General features: G+C 40.4%; 1 long non-coding RNA gene across 2 annotated transcripts in view; it reads right to left on the reverse strand.

Moving 5' to 3' along the window:
• The window catches only part of LOC116556405, a 400504-nt gene that overhangs the window by 227261 nt on the left and 153050 nt on the right, over positions 1–20193 (reverse strand). The window lies entirely within an intron of this gene.

The raw sequence follows: 20193 nt of genomic DNA on the forward strand, positions 1-20193 counted from the left end.
CAAATATAAATACCTGATTGTAAATTTCATAAGAGTTATAAAGGGAGGGGAGGGAGTCAAGATGGCCAAATAGACACAACTCCAGTGCACAACACCCAACAAGAGAGACACAGAAATCGAGAGACACAGAAATCAAGGGATCTCCTAGCTCCAACCGAGGTACCAGGTACATTTCAAAGGGTCTGGTTGGACGGTGAGCAAAGCCCAGCAGGGCAGACTGAGGTGGGGAGGGGTGCCGCTTCACCCAGAAGGTGTATCTGACCGGTGAATTGGAGGCTACCCCTCTGGCATTCCAGTCCAGATTGAGCGCTTCCCCCAAAGCCTCAGCAATACAGGGAACAGGGGATCTTTGCCAGTCAAGTGCTGGGAATTACAAGTACAGAGTCGAATAATAATCCAGGATGGTGTCCGGATTGGTGCACAGATCTAAGCAAATGCATAAGCCCATAAGCCAGCAGGGAGAGCCTGCAGACCAAGCTATCACACCCCTCCCCCTGCCCAGAGAGAAAGAGTGAGCTGAAAGTGGGAAGACAGATGAAGCAGCTGGTGGCCTCCTCCCCATGACCAGAGAGAGAGGGAGTAGAAAGTGGGGAGACAGATGGTGTGGCTGGGTGGGTCCCTACCCTCCCCCACAAACCCTGAAGCACTAACTCTAGCAGGTTACACAGCCAATGCCTCAGTCTGAGCTGAAGCCTGAATGATCCAGCTCTGTGGAAGAAAGACACAACCCACCAACAAAGAGGTGGGACTAGGCTTCATGTTTTAACAAAAAACACAGGAAGCCCACGTACATAGCAACGGACAGTGTTCTTGACAACCCAGCAGCATCTCCAGGTCAGTGGAAGAGGTGGGCCTAACCTCGCATTGTAAACAAAAAAGACACAGGAAGCTTACCTAGTAACCTGAAGGAGTCCTTAGAAACCCAGTAGCACCTTGACAGGCAGACAAGCGACCACATCAGTCAGCTCGCTGAGATCACAGCCAGGTAAACCCACGAAGATGGGAAAAAAACAGTGCAAAAAAGATGAAACCATCTAAGACCAGAACACCTCTTCTCCTTTAGGGGATCACAACTCCTCAACAACACAGGAACACAACATGACCGAGAAAGAGTGTGACGAATTGACAGAAGCAGGCTTCAGAAGGTGGATAATAACAAACTTTTCTGAGCTAAAGGAACACGTTCTAGCTCAATGCAAAGAAACCAACAACCTTGAAAAAAGGTTAGATGAAATGCTAACTAGAATAACCAGCTTAGAGAAGAACATAAACAACTTGATGGAGTTGAAAAACACAAGAACTACATGGAGCAAACACAAGTTTTAATAGCCGAATCAATCAAGCAGAAGAAAAGATATCAGAGATTGAAGATAAACTCAATGAAATAAAATGAGTAAGCAAGACAAGAGGAAAAAAGAGTGAAAAGAAATGAACAAAGCCTCCAAGAAATATAGGTTTATGTGAAAAGACCTAATCTACGCTTGATTGATATAACTGAATATGATAGGGAGAATGAATCCAAGCTGGAAAACACACTCCAGAATATTATCCAGGAGAACTTCCCAAGCCTAGCAAGGCAGGCCAACATTCAAATCCAAGAAATACAGAGAACTCCACAAAGATATTCCTCAAGAAGAGCAACACCAAGGCACATAATCGTCAGATTCACCAGGGTTGAAATGAAGGAAAAAATGCTAAGGGCAGCCAGAGAGAAAGGTCAAGTCACCCACAGAGGGAAGCCAATCAGACTCACAGTGGATCTCTTGGCAGAAACCCTACAAGCAAGAAGAGAGTGGGGGCCAATATTCAACATCCTTAAAGAAAAGAACTTTCAACCCAGAATCTCATATCCAACAAAACCAAGCTTCATAAGCGAAGGAGAAATAAAATCCTTTATGGACAAGCAATTACTGAAAGATTTCGTCACTACCAGACTTGCCCTACAAGACCTCCTGAAAGAAACACTAAGCATGGAAAGGAACAGGTACCAGCCACTGCAAAAGCACACCAAATGGCAAAGACCAAAAATGTAATGAAGGAAATGAGTCAACTAATGGGCAAGAAAACCAGCCAGTAACAAAATGGCACGATCAAATTTACACATAACAATATTACATTGAATGTAAATGACCTAAACACCCCAATCAAAAGACACAGACTGGCAAATGGGATAAAAAGTCAAGACCCATTGGTGTTCTGTATTCAGGAAAACCAACTTACATACAAAGACACATATAGACTCAAAATAAAGGGATGGAAGAAGATTTACCAAACAAATGGAGAACAAAAAAAAGCAGGGGTTGCAATCCTAGTCTCTGTTAAAATGGACTTCAAACCAACAAAGATCAAAAGAGACAAAGAAGGGCATTACATAAAGGTAAAAGGATCAATCCAACAAGAAGAGCTAACTATCTTAAATATATACACATCTAATACAGGAGCACCCACACACATAAAGCAAGTCTTTAATGGACCTACAAAGAGACTTCGACTCCCACACAATAATAGTGGGAGACTTTAACACTCCACTGTCAATATTAGACAGATCAACAAGACAGAAAATTAACAAGGACATCCAGGACCTGAATGCAGAGCTGGACCAAATGGACCTAATATGCATATACAGAATGCTCCACCCCAAATCCACAGAATATACATTTTTCTCAGCACCACTTCACACTTACTCTAAAATTGACCACATAATTGGAAGGAAATCACTCCTCGGCAAACACTGAAGAACGGAAATCATAACAAACAGTCTATCAGACCACAATGCAATCAGATTAGAACTCAGGATTAAGAAACGCACTCAAATCCACACAACCACTTGGAAACTGAACAACATGCTTCTGAGTGTTGATTGGATAAACAATGAAATGAAGGCAGAAATAAAGATGTTCTTTGAAACCAATCAGAATGAAGACACAACTTACCAGAATCTCTGGGACACCTTTAAAACAGTGTTGAAAGGGAAATTTATAGCAATAAATGCCCACATGAGAAACAAAGTAAGATCTAAAACTGACACCCTATCATCAAAATTGAAAGAGCTAGAGGAGGAAGATCAAAAAATCTCAAAAGCTGGCAGAAGACAAGAAATAACTAAGATCAGAGCCTAACTGCAGGAGACAGAGACACAAAAAACCCTTCAAAAAAATCAATAAATCCAGGAGCTGAGTTTTAAAAAAGATCAACAAAATAGACAAACCACTAGCCAGACTAATAAAAAAGAAAAGAGAGAAGAATCAAATAGTTGCAATAAAAAAAGATAAAGGGGATATCACCACTGATCCCACAGAAATACAAACCGCCATCAGAGATTACTACAAGCAGCTCTATGCACATAAACCACTAAACCAAGAAGAAATGGTTAAATTCCTGGACACTTGTACTTTACCAGGACTAATCCAGGAGGAAGTTGAAACCCTGAATAGACCAATAACAAGGGCTGAAGTTAAGGCAGCAATCAGTAGCCTACCAACCAAAAAAAGTTCAGGTCCAGACAGGTTTACAGCTAAATTCTACCAAACGTACAGAGAGGAGCTGGTTCCATTCTTTCTGAAACTATTCCAAACAATATAAGAAGAGGGAATCCTCCCCAACTCACTTTATGAGATCAACATCATCCTGATACTGAAACAAGGCAGAGACTCAACTGAAAAATAAAACTTCAGGCCAATATCCATGACGAACATCAACGCAAAAATCTTCAATAAAATAATGGCAAACCAAATGCAACAGCACATCAAAAAACTTATTCATCACGATCAAGTAGGCTTCATCCTGGGGATGCAAGTCTGCTTCAACATACGCAAGTCCATAAATGTAATCCATGACATAAACAGAACCAAAGACAAAAACCACATGATTATCTCAATAGATGCAGAGAAGGCCTTCAACAAAATTCAACAGCCCTTCATGCTAAAAACTCTCAATAAACTAGGTATCAATGGAACATATCACAAAATGATAAAAGCTATTTATGGCAAACCTACAGCCAATATCATAATGAATGGGCAAAAGCTGGAAGAATTCCCTTTGAAATCAGGCACTAGAGAAGGATGCCCTCTCTCACCACTCCTATTCAATATGGTATTGGAAGTTCTAGCCAGAGCAATCAGGCAAGAAAAAGAAATAAAGTGTATTCAATTAGGAAAGGAGGAAGTCAAACTGTCTCTATTTGCAGATGACATGATTGTATATTTAGAAGACCCCATCATCTCAGCCCCAAATCTTCACAAACTGATAAGCAACTTCAGCAAAGTCTAAGGATACAAATTAATGTGCAGAAATGACAAGCATTCCTGCATACCAATAACAGACAAACAGAGAGCCAAATCTAGAGTGAACTCCCATTCATAATTGCTACAAAGAGAATAAAATACCTAGGAATACAACTAACAAAGGATGTAAAGGACCTCTTCAAGGAGAACTACAAACCACTGCTCAACGAAATAAGAGAGGAAACAAACAGATGGAAAAACATTCCATGCTCATGGTTAGGAAGAATCAATATCATGAAAATGGCCATACTGCCCAAAGTAATTTATAGATTCAGTGCCAACACCATCAAGCTACCAATGACCTTTTTCACAGAAATGGAAATAAAACACTTTAAACTTCATATGGAATCACAAGCCTGCATAGCCAAGACAATCCTAAGCAAAAAGAACAAAGTCAGAGGCATCACACTGCCTGACTTCAAACTATACTACGAGGCTACAGTAGTCAAAACAGCATGATACTGGTACCAAAACAGAGACATAGACCAATGGAACAGAACAGAGGCCTCAGAAGCAATGGCACACATCTACAACCTACTGATCTTTGACAAACCTGACAAAAAAAGCAATGGGGAAAGGACTCCATGTTTAATAAATGGTGTTGGGAAACCTGGCTAGGAATGTGCAGAAAGCAGAAACTGGACCCTTTCCTGTCACCTTACACTAAAATTAACTCCAGATGGATTAAAGATTTAAGCATAAATCCTAACACCATAAAAACCCTAGAAGAAAATGTAGGCAAAACCATCCAGGACATAGGCATAGGCAAGGACTTCATGACTAAAACACTAAAAGCAATGGCAACAAAAGCCAAGATAGACAAATGGGATCTAATTAAAATTCAGAGTTTCTGTACAGTAAAAGAACCCATCATTAGAGTGAACCGGCAACCAACAGAATAGGAAAAAATTTTTGCAGTCTACCCATCTGACAAAGGACTAATATCCAGAATCTACAAAGAACTAAAACAGATATACAAGAAAAAACAAAAAACCCCATTCAAAAGTGGGTGAAGGATATGAACAGACACTTTTTGAAAGAAGACATCTATGAAGCCAACAAACATATGAAAAAATGCTCATAATCACTGGTCATTAGAGAAATGCAAATCAAAACCACATTGTTAGAATGGTGATTATTAAAAAATCTGGAGACAATAGATGCTGAAGAGGATGTAGAGAAATAGGAACACTCTTACCCAGTTGATGGCAGTATAAATTAGTTCAACCATTGTGGAAAACAATGTGACGATCCCTCAAGGATCTTGAAATAGAAATCCCATTTGACCCAGCACTCCCATTACTGAGTATATACCCAAAGAACTATAAATTGTTCTACTATAAAGACACATGCACACATATGTTCACTGCAGCCCTGTGTACAATAGTAAGACCTGGAACCAACCCAAATGCCCACCAATGATAGGCTGGACAAAAAAATGTGGCACATATACACTATGGAATACTACACAGCCATAAAAAATGATGAGTTCATGTCCTTTGTAGGGACTTGGATGAATCTGGAAACCATCATTCTCAGCAAACTGACACAAGAACAGAAAGCCAAACACCACATGTTCTCACTTATAGGCGGATATTGAATGATGAGAACACGTGGACTCATGGAGAGGAGCATCACATACTGGGGGCAGTTGGGGAGTGCTAGGGGAGGGACAGCAGGGGGTGGGGAGGGATAACATGGGGAGAAATGCTGGATATAGTAGGCACCTATGCAACAACGCTGCATGACCTGCACATGTGTCCCAGAACCTAAAGTTAAAAAAAAAAAAAAAGAGTTATAAAGGGAAAAAATAGACTTCTTTGATAGAATCATAGGAGGACCTACTTTTAACTAGACAGTTTTAGAAGAACTTTTGAGGGAATGGCATTGAAGAAAATTTTGAAGGGAGGTGTGGAAACTAAGTGGGGAGATGATGGCTTGGGCCATATGGGCACACTGGAGAGTTAGAGATGAGAGTAGAATATATAGACATGAGGTAGACAACAGGACTCGGTGATGGGTTAAATATGAAGTTTGAGAGAAAAGGAAATGTTCAGAGTAATTCCCAGATAGCTTGCTTGAGCCTAAGAGTTGAAGGTGACAGCATTTACTGAGATGGAGAAAGACTTGGAGAGAAGAAGGTTTGTGAAGGAAGGGCAAGAGGTAAGATGGATTGTTTAGGTTTGCCTATTTTTGAAATGTCTTGAAGATTTTCAAGCACCCACAAACTAAAGGAATCTGAAATGCAAAAGAAAAGACACACACACACACACACACACACACACACACACACACGAAACATATATGTACATGGAAGGTTTTAACATTGAGATTATTCTTAAAGCCAGAAGTATGGGAGAGATCATATGGGGAGATTTTAAGATAAAACTAATGAATAGCAACATTTGGTACCAAAATATAGTATTTCTTTATTTTTAAAATTACCTAATTTTATTTAGTTTATTTCTAATAGGTACTACCCTAGCCACAACACAAAATCCAAAAGTTAAAAGACATTATGCAATATAAACAATTTTCCTCCCACCCGTTTCCAAATCTAATTCCTTTTCTCAGTGGTAACCAAACAGATCTTTTTTGAATCCTTCCAGAGCTATTTTATGCATACCAAGCATTAATATAATCTTTCAAAATAAAAATGGTACCACGCAAAATCACACTGCCCTGCTCTTTGATTTCTTTCACTTAATATATCTTAGTAGCTATTCCACATTAGTACATGTAGAATTGCTTCATTCAATCTTTTTCTTTTTAAGGCGCACTTAATTTAATACCAAGAGTGCAATACAAAAGGCCCAAATACAATGAGAAAACACATTTGTCCATTAACACCAATGATAATGCTCTTTTAATACATGCCTGTTGAATGGAATGGGGATTTAATAAAGTTCACTCCTGAAAAAAATATCCCAGTGAGTCTTGCCATAGCCAATATCCTTATGCAATCTGGTTGTGAAATGAATGTTTATAACTCAAACAGCTTAAAGCTGAACTTTGATACCACACCTTCATGTTTGCACAGTTATCAGTAAGTTTACAGTATCTATAACTATTCAAAGGCAAATTATTGATTAAAACCACATTCAAGACTCAATAATTCCCATAAATATGTACAGTTATTAATGATCAATTAAAAAAGACTCAAGCAAGTAATATAGAGCTCCAAACTAAATGGTCAAATATATGAACTACTTATATATGACAACTAATATTTTATTTTCTGTGACTATTAAAGATTGGTTCTTAGCAAATAAACCATTTAAAGGCAAAATTCACCTCATTTGAGTTTTGACCTAGCAGTTCAACAATAATGAAGTCCACAGTCTTACTGGCAAAACCAGTATGTTGAAAATTCCTCATTTAACATCTAGGTAAGTTCTTGGAAACTGTGATTTTAAGCAAAGGGAAGCATAAGGAAACCATTTTTGCCATTGGCTAACTGATATAAACAAGAGTTAAACTTCTATGGCATATTTCTAAGTCACAAAAATATCACCAAACTTCTAAATAAAGACCAAAACACTTCTAAATAGTAAACACTGTAGACCTGGTATGATGGCTGACGCCTGTAACCCCAGAACTTTGGAAGGCCAAGGGGGGCAGATCACTTGAAGTCAGGAGTTTGAGACAAGCCTGGCTAACATGGTGAAACCCCATCTCTACTAAAAATACAAAAATTAGCAAGACCTGGTGGCATATGCCTATAATCCCAGCTACTCAGGAGGCTGAGGCAGGAAAATTGCTTGAACCGTGAGGCAGAGGCTACAGTGAGCTGAGATCACACCACTGCACTCCAGCCTGGGCAACAAAGTGAGACTCCATCTCAAAAAAAAAAAAAAAAAAAGTAAACATTGAAATAAATGTGAGTTATGCATACATTTAAGAGAAATTAACAACAAAGAAAAAGTAAGATAATGATTTACACTCTTGTTCCAATTCAGTGTCAAGTGGCTGGAGCCCATCCTAGCAGCTCAGGGCACAGCGTAGGAACCAGTCCTGGATAGGACTCCACTCCATCATCGCAGGGCGTGCTGACACCCAGTCACTCACCAGACTGGGACCATGTAGACAAGCCAGTAAGCCTCATGTGCACGGCTGTGGGATGTGGGAAGTACCCAGAGAAAATCCGCACAGACACAGGGACAACTTGAAAACACACGGACCGTGGCCCTGACCAGAAATAGATTTTGTTTTCTCTTCAACGTTATAACTAGCCCATGTTATTTGAGGACCTACTGTTTAGAGTTTCTAAGTCACTATGCTCAAGGCTAAGAGCAATGCATAGTCCATTTTTCCATTTTACTGGAATTTATATTCAATTCATGATTTAAGGTCTCCAGGTTTTCATTTACACAAACTGTCCAAAGACACTGTGGGCCTTAGGACCTTGTTTCTCCCTCTATTTTCTTCAAACAGAAACATTTCTCAAGTATCTACACTTTCCCAGAGAGGAGTTTTTCAGAGGTGGTCACTTCTTGACAACAGCGCGAGTCTACCAGGCCTCTGAAGCAAGGGGCATGGGGAGGGAAAGAGCGGAAGTGCAAGGTTCATGGTAAGTTTCACATTAGCCATAAGGAGCCGGAGAGTGTAAGAATGTGGCTTTTTTTTCCTTTCTTCTCAAAAATTCTGAGTGTTGGTGTAGAATCGAGTACTTGGCTGTAACCCCAATGACTTTGTAGTAGTGGGACTGTCAGGGAGAATATGACTGGAGAGTTTACCTACCAGGCGTAAACTTCCAGGCACTCTGTTCATCTGGGGCTTGCCCCAGCTTGTCTTCAGTCAAGGCCAGTTCACCTTTCATTTTTGGGAAACAAGTTGATGGCTGGGTCTACCATTGTTGATCAGGCCAAGCCAGGTAACGAGATTTGCTGGAGGTACTGGATTCGGGTAGGGCACCTCGCATCTCCTGCCTCTTGTCTGCTAGTCACATCCCAAGGATGTTTTCCCCGTGCAGACTCTTGCTGCTTTTGCTTTAGTTTTCACTGGAGTAAATGTCAGCGTTCTTACCTCTAAAGCTTACGCATGTGTTTCATATTGTTTCCATCTTAGAATTCATTCATCTTCTGCCATCCGTTTGAAGTCTGTTTCGCTCAGTCTAACCCTTTGGGGAAGAGGTTTTTTTGTTGGTCATCTTGAATCCGAAGTGCCGCCTCCAAGATGCGGCCGTGGATCCCCACTGCCAGCCCCACCAGGGAGCAAACGAGGGGGTGCACAGCGCCAGCGGAGCCGGGTTCGTGGGACCTCACCCTGGTGCTTCCTCAGAGTCTGGCGCCCCTCCGTGGCCATGGGACTCCGCAAGCGCCTTCCTCCTGCACCAGCAGGCTCAATGAAAGAAAAATGTAGCTTATTCAGTCTGGGGATTGAATAAATAAATTTATACATCAAATAAATGCAAAAACCAAAGAAATAAAATGTTAAAATAACAAAAAATAAATAAATTTGGAATAAGTGTAAATATTAAAAAAATATAATTTTATAACATTTGAATATATTTATATATTTAAAATTATATTTAAAATAAAAATAAAACATAAAATTGTGTGCATCAGTAGATTATTTTCAGTATTCAATGTATAAGTACCTTATTTTTTAATATTTTAGTAAGATATCCAATGCTACAATGAATATCCTCAAGCACACTTGCATATCAGATGGAAAGTGTAATCTTCAAAGGCTGAGCAGAGATAGAGGAGCAGGAAAATGATTGCTGGATTCTCCAACATGAGGGCTATTGATGCTCTTTATAACAGCAGTGTTGGTGAAGTGACAGAGTTGAATTGATTGAAGCTGGTAGAAAAGTTGGCAAGTTAGGATGTTTTTGGCTGTAGGTAGCAGAAAACCCCAACTGATATAAAAATAAGGAATTTTCTGGTTCATACTACTTAAAGTACAGCACTAAGGCAGGTTTTAGTTTCAGTCCGATCAGAGTTCTGGCGCCTTCACTCTGCTGTTTTCTTGATTCCGTCCTCATGTCAGTTTTACTTTGAGGCTGTCTTTTCTCATGGCAGCAATGCAGCTACATTGTTCAGTGTCCAGGCATCACACCTACTTAGAGCACCACCTTCAACCATGAAATGACAGTTCTGAGTGTCCCCCTATTTGGAACATCCCTTGCCATGTGGTCATCCTAGACTAATCACCATGGCAAGGAGGATCGGTCAATTTCAGTGCAGTCATGCTTCTGTTACACACTGAGGTGAGGGAAAGACATTGAGTCAACAATCTCTGTCCATCTACTACAAAGAGAAACTGGGATGTAAGAAAGTCGAAATAACAGACGCAAATAATTCTTAGGATATGTTGTGCTGAGAAGGAAGTAGAAAATATTTTCTCTGTGCTATCAGACCTGATTCATAGTTCTTAGGCATGTCTTAACTGTTAGGCTGGTGGTTGATCTCAATAATGCAGAAATGTAAGTTTAGAGTAATTCAGTTGTATTGCCGTAATTACATAGTAAGTACATAGCTAGGATCTAATTTCTCTCCTTCTAGATTCAAAGATGATGTTCTTATTTTGTCTAGGGACTGAGACAATAAATTAGCCTGGTTGCCTTATCTTTTTAGTTTTGACTCTACTCTGAACTAGAGGTTCTGCAGTGTCATACCACATGACCACATTGGGGTTGGTTCTTCCACAATTCTGCAGTTTAAAATCCCTGCTACCCAAGGGTCAGGGTTCTTTTGAGTCTGATATCTAGATCTGCTAAATTTCTGTGTGCTGTTCTAAATTGTAATGGACAATGGAGAACCTCACACTAGCTACTCATCTGTAAATGTCCCCAGGCAATCTTGTTCCAGAAATGTTTGTTCCAGGTATGTTTTTCTGATGATGAGCCTTTTACCTTGACATCAAACAGCTGCTAAGCCCCAGGGACCAGACTTACAGCCCATGTCAGGACAAGACCAGGCCTAATGGTGACTGATGCTGAATCCCAGAACGACATTTGATAGCTGGCTCAATTCCTCCTGCCTCAGGCAGGTTTATTGGAGCACGTTTGCATTTACAGGAAATCATGCAGTGACACTATACTTGCGGGGGGACATTAGACTGGTGGGGGCAGGGGAGGAAAGCAGAAGCTGGGAATCTAGTTTGGATTCAGCAATAAACCAACAGAAAGATGGGTTTGACACAAATGAGAAAATAATAGATAAAGTACAGAATCTCACCAGTTAGTGAGCAGATAAGAGGCAATCATTAAAAAATCTGGAGACAACAGATGCTGGAGAGGATGTGGAGAAATAGGAACACTTTTACACTATTGGTGGGAGCATAAATTGGTTCAACCATTGTGAAAGACAGTGTGGCAATTCCTCAAAGACCTAGAAATAGAAATTCCATTTGACCCAGCAATCCCATTACTGGGTATATATCCAAAGGATTGTAAATCGTACTACTATAAGGACACATGCACATGAATGTTGATTGCAGCACTGTTTACAATAGCAAAGACCTGGAACCAACCCAAATGCCCATCGATGATAGACTGGACAGGGAAAATGTGGCACATATACACCATGGAATATTATGCAGCCATCAAAAATGGTAAGTTTGTGTCCTTTGTAGCGACATGGATGAACCTGGAAACCATCATTCTCAGCAAACTGACACAAGAACAGAAAATCAAACACCGCATGTTCTCACTCATAGGTGGGTATTGAACAATGAGAACATTTGGACACAGGGAGGGGAGCACTACATACTGGGGTCAGTTGGGGGGAACTAGGGGAGGGACAGTGGGGGGCGGGGAGTTGGGGAGAGATAGCATGGGGAGAAATGCCAGATATAGGTGAAGGGGAGAGAGGCAGCAAATCACACTGCCACATGTGTACCTATGCAACAATCTTGCATGTTCTTCACATGTACCCCAAAACCTAAAATGCAACAAAAAAGAAAATGTAATACATAATATGCTAGATAAAAATTAATTCCCACTTGAAAAAAAAAAGAAGCCCATCATCACAAATCAAACAACATGGAGATTAGCCTTGATCCTATTGTGAAGGAGCACAGTGGGAAAAGCGCATTGAACCTACTCAGATCTGGCAGGAATAACTTGTGAAAGCAGCTTGCTGTAAAACTGAAGAAGTTGGCAGGGCTTAGTTATAAGAAAGTATCCAGCTTGCTAACCTGACATTTGGGTAGAATCATTCTGGAAGCAGCACAAACATCCTTTGCCTTGATTTACAATCACTGATAACAATCTGTGTGTATAACTTTAGTGGCTGTAGTGGATGTAAATAGTAACTATCTTTTCTTTGGTTGGGAGCAAATTAGCTAGTTCTGGAAGGAATATATGTATGTATATTTATATAATGTATGTTATACATAATGTATGTAATGTCTATTATACATACTGTTACATTATATAATAGAATATAATAGTGAAAATCTATATTATACAGAGTATATTATGCACAATGTACATAATGTTTATTATACATAATGTATATTATGCACAATGTACATGTTTATTATACATAATGTGTATTATATATAATGTATATATGCCATATAACATTTATGTGTATTACATATTTATATAATGTATATCATATATAATGTATATTATATATAACATATCAATAGAGAGATGAATATAAGTGAGACTTGTTTAAGGAATGTTATTATGCTGTATTATGCTTTGTAGTCACTGCTATTTTGAAAGTTTTCTGTTTTTAAGATGTTTCAAAAGTGCATGAGAATTTGAGATTCAATTGATTGATTTATTAAATTACTAAGCATTACTTAAGTGTTTAGAAATATCTGGCTTATTGAGTTTTAAGTCTGAATAATAGATTTGCATTATCTGAAAAAATTAGCTACATTGAAATCATAATTTGAAATTTTGATTAAAATATTACTTATGAATTCAAATAGCATTAAATGATTAAGGATAATTTACTATTTGAACTGTATGAATCAATAAATATTAATCAGAAATAGTGAAAATGATTGTTCTTATTTTTATACAACTATAGTAGATTGATAAACAGAATAACAAGATTAGAAAGCTAACTTAAAATATTAAGAAAATTTAGAATTTAACTCTCTAATAAACGGAATATTAATTATAATAAAAGTAAAACTCTAAGTATTAACAGGCATGCAGAAAAGGCCCCCTTAGACATTAGCAAATCCAACTGAAAGGCTAACGTATATTACTATTGCTATCTTAACACAGAAGGAAAACAAATACTTTAAATATACAATCTCAGTTAATTTTCACCTATGAAGAAGATATTATTAAACTCTCTTACAAATATAGGAATTTATAGAGAGATTGCACAACATCCTCAAGGTCATACAGATGGTAAATGGCAGAGCCAGTGATCTAATCCAGCTTGCCTGACACCAAGCTTATGTTAATCCACTTTGCTGCCTCTCTGTTCTTCAAGTTAACTTGAATTGACCTGTGATATGGTTTGACTGTGTCCCCACCCAAACTTCATCTTGAATTGTAGCTCCTGTAATCCACATGCATCAGGGGAAGGACCTGTTGGGAGGTAATTGAATCATGGGGGTGAGTTTTTCCGATGTTGTTCACATGATAGTGAATAAGACTCACAAGATTTCATAAAGGAAAGTTCCCCTATGCATGCTCTCTTGCCTGTGCCATGTAGCATGTGCCTTTGCTTTTCCTTTGCCTTCTGCTATGATTTTGAGTCCTTCTCAGCCATGTGGAATTGAGTCCATTAAGCCTTTTTCCTTTATAAATCACCCAGTCTTAGGAATGTCTTTACTAGCAGTGTGAGAACAGACTAATACAATAAATTGATATCAGTAGAATGGGGTGCTACTGTAAAGACACCTGAAAATGTGGAAGTGACTTTGGAACTGGGTAGCAGGCTAGGTTGGAACAGTTTGGGGGGCTCAGAAGAAGACAGGAAAACGTGGGAAAGTTTGAAACTTCCTAGAGACTTGAAGGGCTCAGAAGACAGGAAGATGTGGGAAGTTTGGAACTTCCTAGAGACTTGTTGAATGTCTTTGACCAAAATGCTGATAGTGCTATGGACAATAAGGTCCAAGCTGAGGTTGTCTCAGATGGAGATGAGGAACTTGTTGGAAAATGGAGTAAAGGTCACTCTTGCTATGCAAAGAGACTGGTGACATTTTGCTCCTGCCCTAGAGGAATTTTGAACTTAAAAGAGATAATTTAGGGTATCTCTGGGAAGAAATTTATAAGTGGCTAAGCATTCAAGAGGTGACAGAATATAAAGGTTTGGAAAATTTGCAGCCTGACAATGAGAGGAAAGAAAACCCATTTTTCTGAGAAGAAATTCAAACCTGTTGCAGAAATTTGCATAAAACAAGGAGCCAAATGTTAATCACCAAGACACGGGCTTTGACTGTGAGTAAAATGAAGGTGGGCACTGGAAGGTGTGGAGCAGAAGAGCCCCTGGTGCTCTGCTAGATTAGATTGTGTGGGAGAAATGGTAGATGCACAGATACCTATGAGGAAGCTACTGCAGTATTCTGGGTGGGAGAGGACGGTGACTCCAATCACGAAGGGAGCAATGGGAGTGGTGAGAAGGATATGTGAGAGGGTAGAACCAGCAGGATTTAATGACAGACTGGCTGGGAAGTGTGAGAAAGAGAAGAGTTTATGATAACTTCAAGTCTTTTGGACTGAACAACCGGAAGGATGAAGCTGCCAAGTTGCCATCACCTGAGATGTGGAAGGCTGTGGGTGCAGCAGGGAGTGGGGGGAAGATTAGAAGTTCCATTTTGGACACACTGTGTGTTTCAGAGATCTATTTGACATCCAAGTGGAGAAGTTGGATATATCAGGATGCAGTTTAGGGAAAAGGTCTGGATTGGAGACATAAATTGGGGAGTTATTAGCACACAGATGATTTTGAGGCTGGAAGAGTTTAACATTGTAGTAAGAATAAAGAAGCAAAGAGCTCCAAGGACTGAGTCCTGAGGCATTTCAATATTGAACTAGAGAACATCTGCAAAATAAGTTTATGTTTTACCACTCTTCCTTTGTACTAGAATGCAACATCATAATCATTAATGGAATAAAGCAGGATAGCACACATTATATATAAACTATATAACCAATATAGATTGTATGTATATAATCTATAATTATATATAATTATAGGTTGCTGCTTGATATTTGTGAGACTCAGTATGAATTATAATATTTATATACATGTATCTGATATTTATATACACGTGATGTGCTTGTGAGATGGACAGTTTGGGACAGGAATGTGTGAACCCTTCAGAGAGGCTCTAAGGATGTGCAAGTGATGAGTGGAGGACTGTTTCAGCTCATCTTTTTCCTTTCTCAAGGGAGGAAATGAGGGAGAAGCAATTGGAAAAGAGAAAGGATTAAGACAGCAAAATATAGAATGACATTAGGAAAGTAATCTAGATTGATCATGTAGGAAGTGGGCAGGGGACAGGGAAGAGAGTGGCATCTGGGGAGAATATCCAGAGTCACCAAGGTTGAGACTAGAGAACCTGCAAGGTTCTTCATTCCTCAAGGATTAGAGGCTGAGAGAGCTTCAGTCAGTCTAACTAAGAAGCAAGGCCAGGCTTAACCTCAAGCAAGGAAAGGGATGCTCGAAGTTGCTTGATTTGTGTCTATCTAATTCATTCATTGCTGTATTTATTCCTTAAACAGGACATTTACAGAATGTCTGTGATTGCTAGGCACTGTGCTAGGGGTAAAGACATATTTGGAAAAGATTCCTGCTTATATTCTAGCAGAAGAGACAGAAAAGTGAACAGGCAAGCAGGATACAAGATATGAGTACTGTTTAGTGCGGGCACACAAAGCTGGGGAAACACATTGTAACTAACCAGGCTTGGGAGATCAAGGAAGGATAGTTGAAGAAGCACATTTAAGCTGAGACCCAAAGGGCAAATGCTTAGTAAATCAAGGAAAAGAGGAGTGGTATCTTTTCCAGATAGAGGGTATAGGATGTGTAAAAGCCAGGAAAGGAGAGAAAACCTGACTCTATCTACTTCCACTTCTTAGCAGGGCATTAAAGCCCTTCATAATTCCAGCCCTGGTTACTGCTCCATCTCATCTCTTATTATCTCCTACCCTAAATGCTACACTCTAGCCATTCTGTACCACTTGGAGTTCCCAATATGTACCAAGCTGTCTTCTTTCTCTAGTCCTCAAGGTCACTGTGCCCACTGCCTGGAATACTTTGAATGATATGTTTGGTATATATGCTCATTTGTTTTTCCTTCTCTGATATGTTCTCCAAAGTCCACATGGATGTGGCAGACCTAGGCAATAATGCTTGTACCAGCAACTTCACCATTGTGGCTCTAGCTGATTGGATTAGAGAAGAATATAAGAATAAAGCAGAGCCTGTCAGATGCTCTATCCCAGAATTAGAAATGATAAACCCAGAACACATGCCCAAGATAGAATTCATAAGATCGCCTAGGATTGGAACCAGAAATAGGACCATGGGAAGTCCTAGTCACACACAGGCTGATGTTACAGCAGGGAGCATCACTTTGAAGGGGCCTACAGAAAGAAAATATAGCAAAAATTCAGGTCAAGTCTAAGGACATGCAAGGAAAAGAGAGAAACACAGAGAAGGTGGAAAAACCAGCACAGGCTGAAAATTCCAAAAACCAGAATGCCACTTCTCCTCTAAAGGTTCACAATTCCTTGCCAGCAAGGGAACAAAACTGGATGGAGAATGAGCTTGATGAACTGACAGAAGTGGGCTTCAGAAGGTAGGTAATAACAAACTCCTATGAGCTAAAGGGGCATGTTCTAACCCAATGCAAGGAAGCTAAGAACCTTGATAAAAGGTTACAGGAACTGATAACTAGGATAACCAATATAGAGAAGAATATAAATGACATGATGGAGCTGAAAAACACAGCATGAGAATTTTGTGAAGCATACACAAGTATCAACAGCCAAATCAATCGAGTGGAACAAAGGATATCAGAGATTGAAGATCAACTTAATGAAATAAAGCATGAAGACAAGATTAGAGAAAAAATAATGAAAAGGAATGAACAAAGCCTCCCAGAAATACGGGACTATGTGAAAAGACCAAACCTACATTTGATTGGTGTACCTGAAGTGATGGGGAGAATGGAACCAAGTTGGAAAACACACTTCAGGGCATTTTTCAGAACTTTCCTAACCTAGCAAGGCAGGGTGACATTCAGGTTCAGGAAATACAGAGAACACCACAGAGATATTCCTCGAGAAGAGCAACCCCAAGACACATAATCATCAGATTCACCAAGGTTGAAATGAAGGAAAAAATGTTATGGGCAGCCAGAGAGAAAGGTCGGGTTACCAACAAAGGGAAGCCCATCAGACTAAAAGCAGATATTTCGGCAGAAACCCTTATAGCCAGAAGAGAGTGGGGGCCAATATTCAACATTCTTAAAGAAAAGAATTTTCAACCCAGAATTTCATATCCAGCCAAAGTAAGCATCACAAGCAAAGGAAAAATAAAATCCTTTAGAGACAAGCAAATGTTGAAGGATCCTGTCACCATCAGGCCTGCCTTACAAGAGGTCTTGAAGGAAGTACTAAATATGGAAAGGAAAAACCTGTAGCAGCCACTGCAAAAAACATACCAAAATGTAAAGACCATCGACACTATGAAGAAACTGCATCCACTAATGGGCAAAATAACCAGCTATCATCATAATGACAGGATCAAATTCACACATAACAATATTAACCCAAAATGTAAATAGGCTAAACGCCCCAATTAAAAGACAAAGATAGGAAAATTGGATAAAGAATCAAGACCCATTGGTGTGCTGTATTCAGGAGACACATCTACACACATAGGCTCAAAATAAAGAGATAGAGGAATATTTACTAAGCAAATAGAAAGCAAAAAAAAAAAAGCAGGAGTTGCAATCCTAGTCTCTGATAACAGACTTTAGACTAACAAAGATCAAAAAAGACAAAGAGATCCGAGATGGCCGTTTAGGAACAGCTCAGGATTGCAGCTCCCAGTGAAAGCGCAGAGGGTGAGTGGACGCCGCATTTTTATTGCCCACAGACTAGGAAATTCCCAGGCGGAGGAGCGCCACGGTTGCCAGCGCGGCTGTTTCGGCCAGCGCGGCTGTGCCGGCCAGCGCCGCTGCTTTGCCCCGCGCAGCTGCTTTGTCGGCGCCCAGGAGCCGCGGTTCTCCGTACAAAAAACACCGGTCCGGGGACCCTTTTGGCTGGCGATTGGAGCCACGGGAAGTCGCCCATACGCCGGTTCAAAAAGGGGACTGAGCAGAGAACCAGGACAGTAGATTCCAGGGCAAAAAAAAAAAAAAAAAAAAGTGCCACAAACCTCAGTGCCGCTGTTTAAGCCAGCGCAGTGCATGGCCACAGGGGAAAACAAACAGACCCCAGCACCTCTTCAACAGGCGACTGGAACACCAACTTAAAAAAGGCTCTGAGGCAGGGAGCCAGGCGATCAGGCTCGGCTGGCCCCACCCCCACAAAAGAACAGCAACCAGAAACTCTGGATTGAGAGTTTCACAGCAAGTGCAGCTGAACCCAGGACGGTCCAGCTCTGTGGGGGAGGGGCGTCCACCATTACCGAGGCAGCCCGCCACTGCCAAGGCAACCCGCCATTGCTGAGGCAGCCCGCCGTTGCCAAGGCAACCCGCCACAGCAGAGACTCCGCCCCAACAGAGGCGGGCCACCATCGCCAAAGCAGTTCTAACTACACCCATATAAACAGGACTGCAGGGAAGTTCATTCGGCAGCGGGGCGGAGCCCACAGCAGCTCAGCAAAGCTGCTATAGGCCGACAGTGACTAAGCTGGGCTGGGCAAGTCTGAAGGAAAGAAAAAAAAAGAAGGCGGCAGCATAACGGAAACTCCCTAAATCCCTGGGACAGAGCACATGGGAACAAAAAGCAGTTTATGAGTTCTGCTGCAGCAGACCTAAAAGTACCTGCCCAGCAGCTCTGAGTGAACAACAACAGAGCTCACAGCTCACCATTTGAGCTCCTATAAAGAAGAGACCGTCTCCTCAAGCAGCTCCCTGACCCCCATATATCCAAAAAGACACCTCATAAAAGAGAGATCAGATTGACACTAGGCGGGTATCCGTCTGGGACAAAGATAGCAGAAGAAGAAAACTGGTAACAACCCTTGCTGTTCAGCAGCTGCTGCAGATGAACACCAGGGAAGCAGGGCCTGGAGTGAACCTCAGCAGACCTACAGCAGAGGGGCCAGACTGTCAGAAGGAAAACCAAGAAACAGAAATAACCTCATCATCAACAAACAGAACGTCAATCTGAAAGATTTGAGACCCAATCTGAAAGCCAGCAACTACAAAGCCGACAGGTGGATAAATCCTTAAAGATGGGAAGAAACCAGCGCAAAAAGGATGAAAACACCCGAAACCAGAACACCTCTCCTCCTAAAAGGGATCACAACTCATCACCAGCAAGGGAACAAGGTTGCATGGAGAACGGGTGCGATGAAATGACAGAATCAGACTTCAGAAGGTGGGTAGTAAGAAACTTCTGTGAATTTAAAGAACATGTTCTAACCAAATGCAAAGAAACTAAGAACCTTGAAAAAAGATTTGATGAAATGCTAACGAGAATGGACAAAATAGAAAGGAATATAAGTGAATTGATGGAGCTGAAAAACGCAACACAAGAACTTTGTGAAGCATGCATAAGTATCAACAGCCGAATTGACCAAGCAGAAGAAAGGATATCAGAGGTCGAAGATCAACTCAATGAAATAAAACGAGAAGGCAAGACTGGAGAAACAAGGGTAAAAAGGAATGAACAAAGTCTCCAAGAAATGTGGGACTATGTGAAAAGACCTAATCTACGTTTGATAGGCGTACCCGAATGCCATGAAGAGAATGAATCCAAGCTGGAAAATACTCTTCAGGATATTATCCAGGAAAACTTCCC

The sequence above is a fragment of the Sapajus apella genome, unplaced genomic scaffold (genome assembly GCF_009761245.1).
Source record: "Sapajus apella isolate SASKATOON/1434 unplaced genomic scaffold, GSC_monkey_1.0 scaffold16, whole genome shotgun sequence".
In the NCBI taxonomy this organism is placed as follows: Eukaryota; Metazoa; Chordata; class Mammalia; order Primates; family Cebidae; genus Sapajus; species Sapajus apella.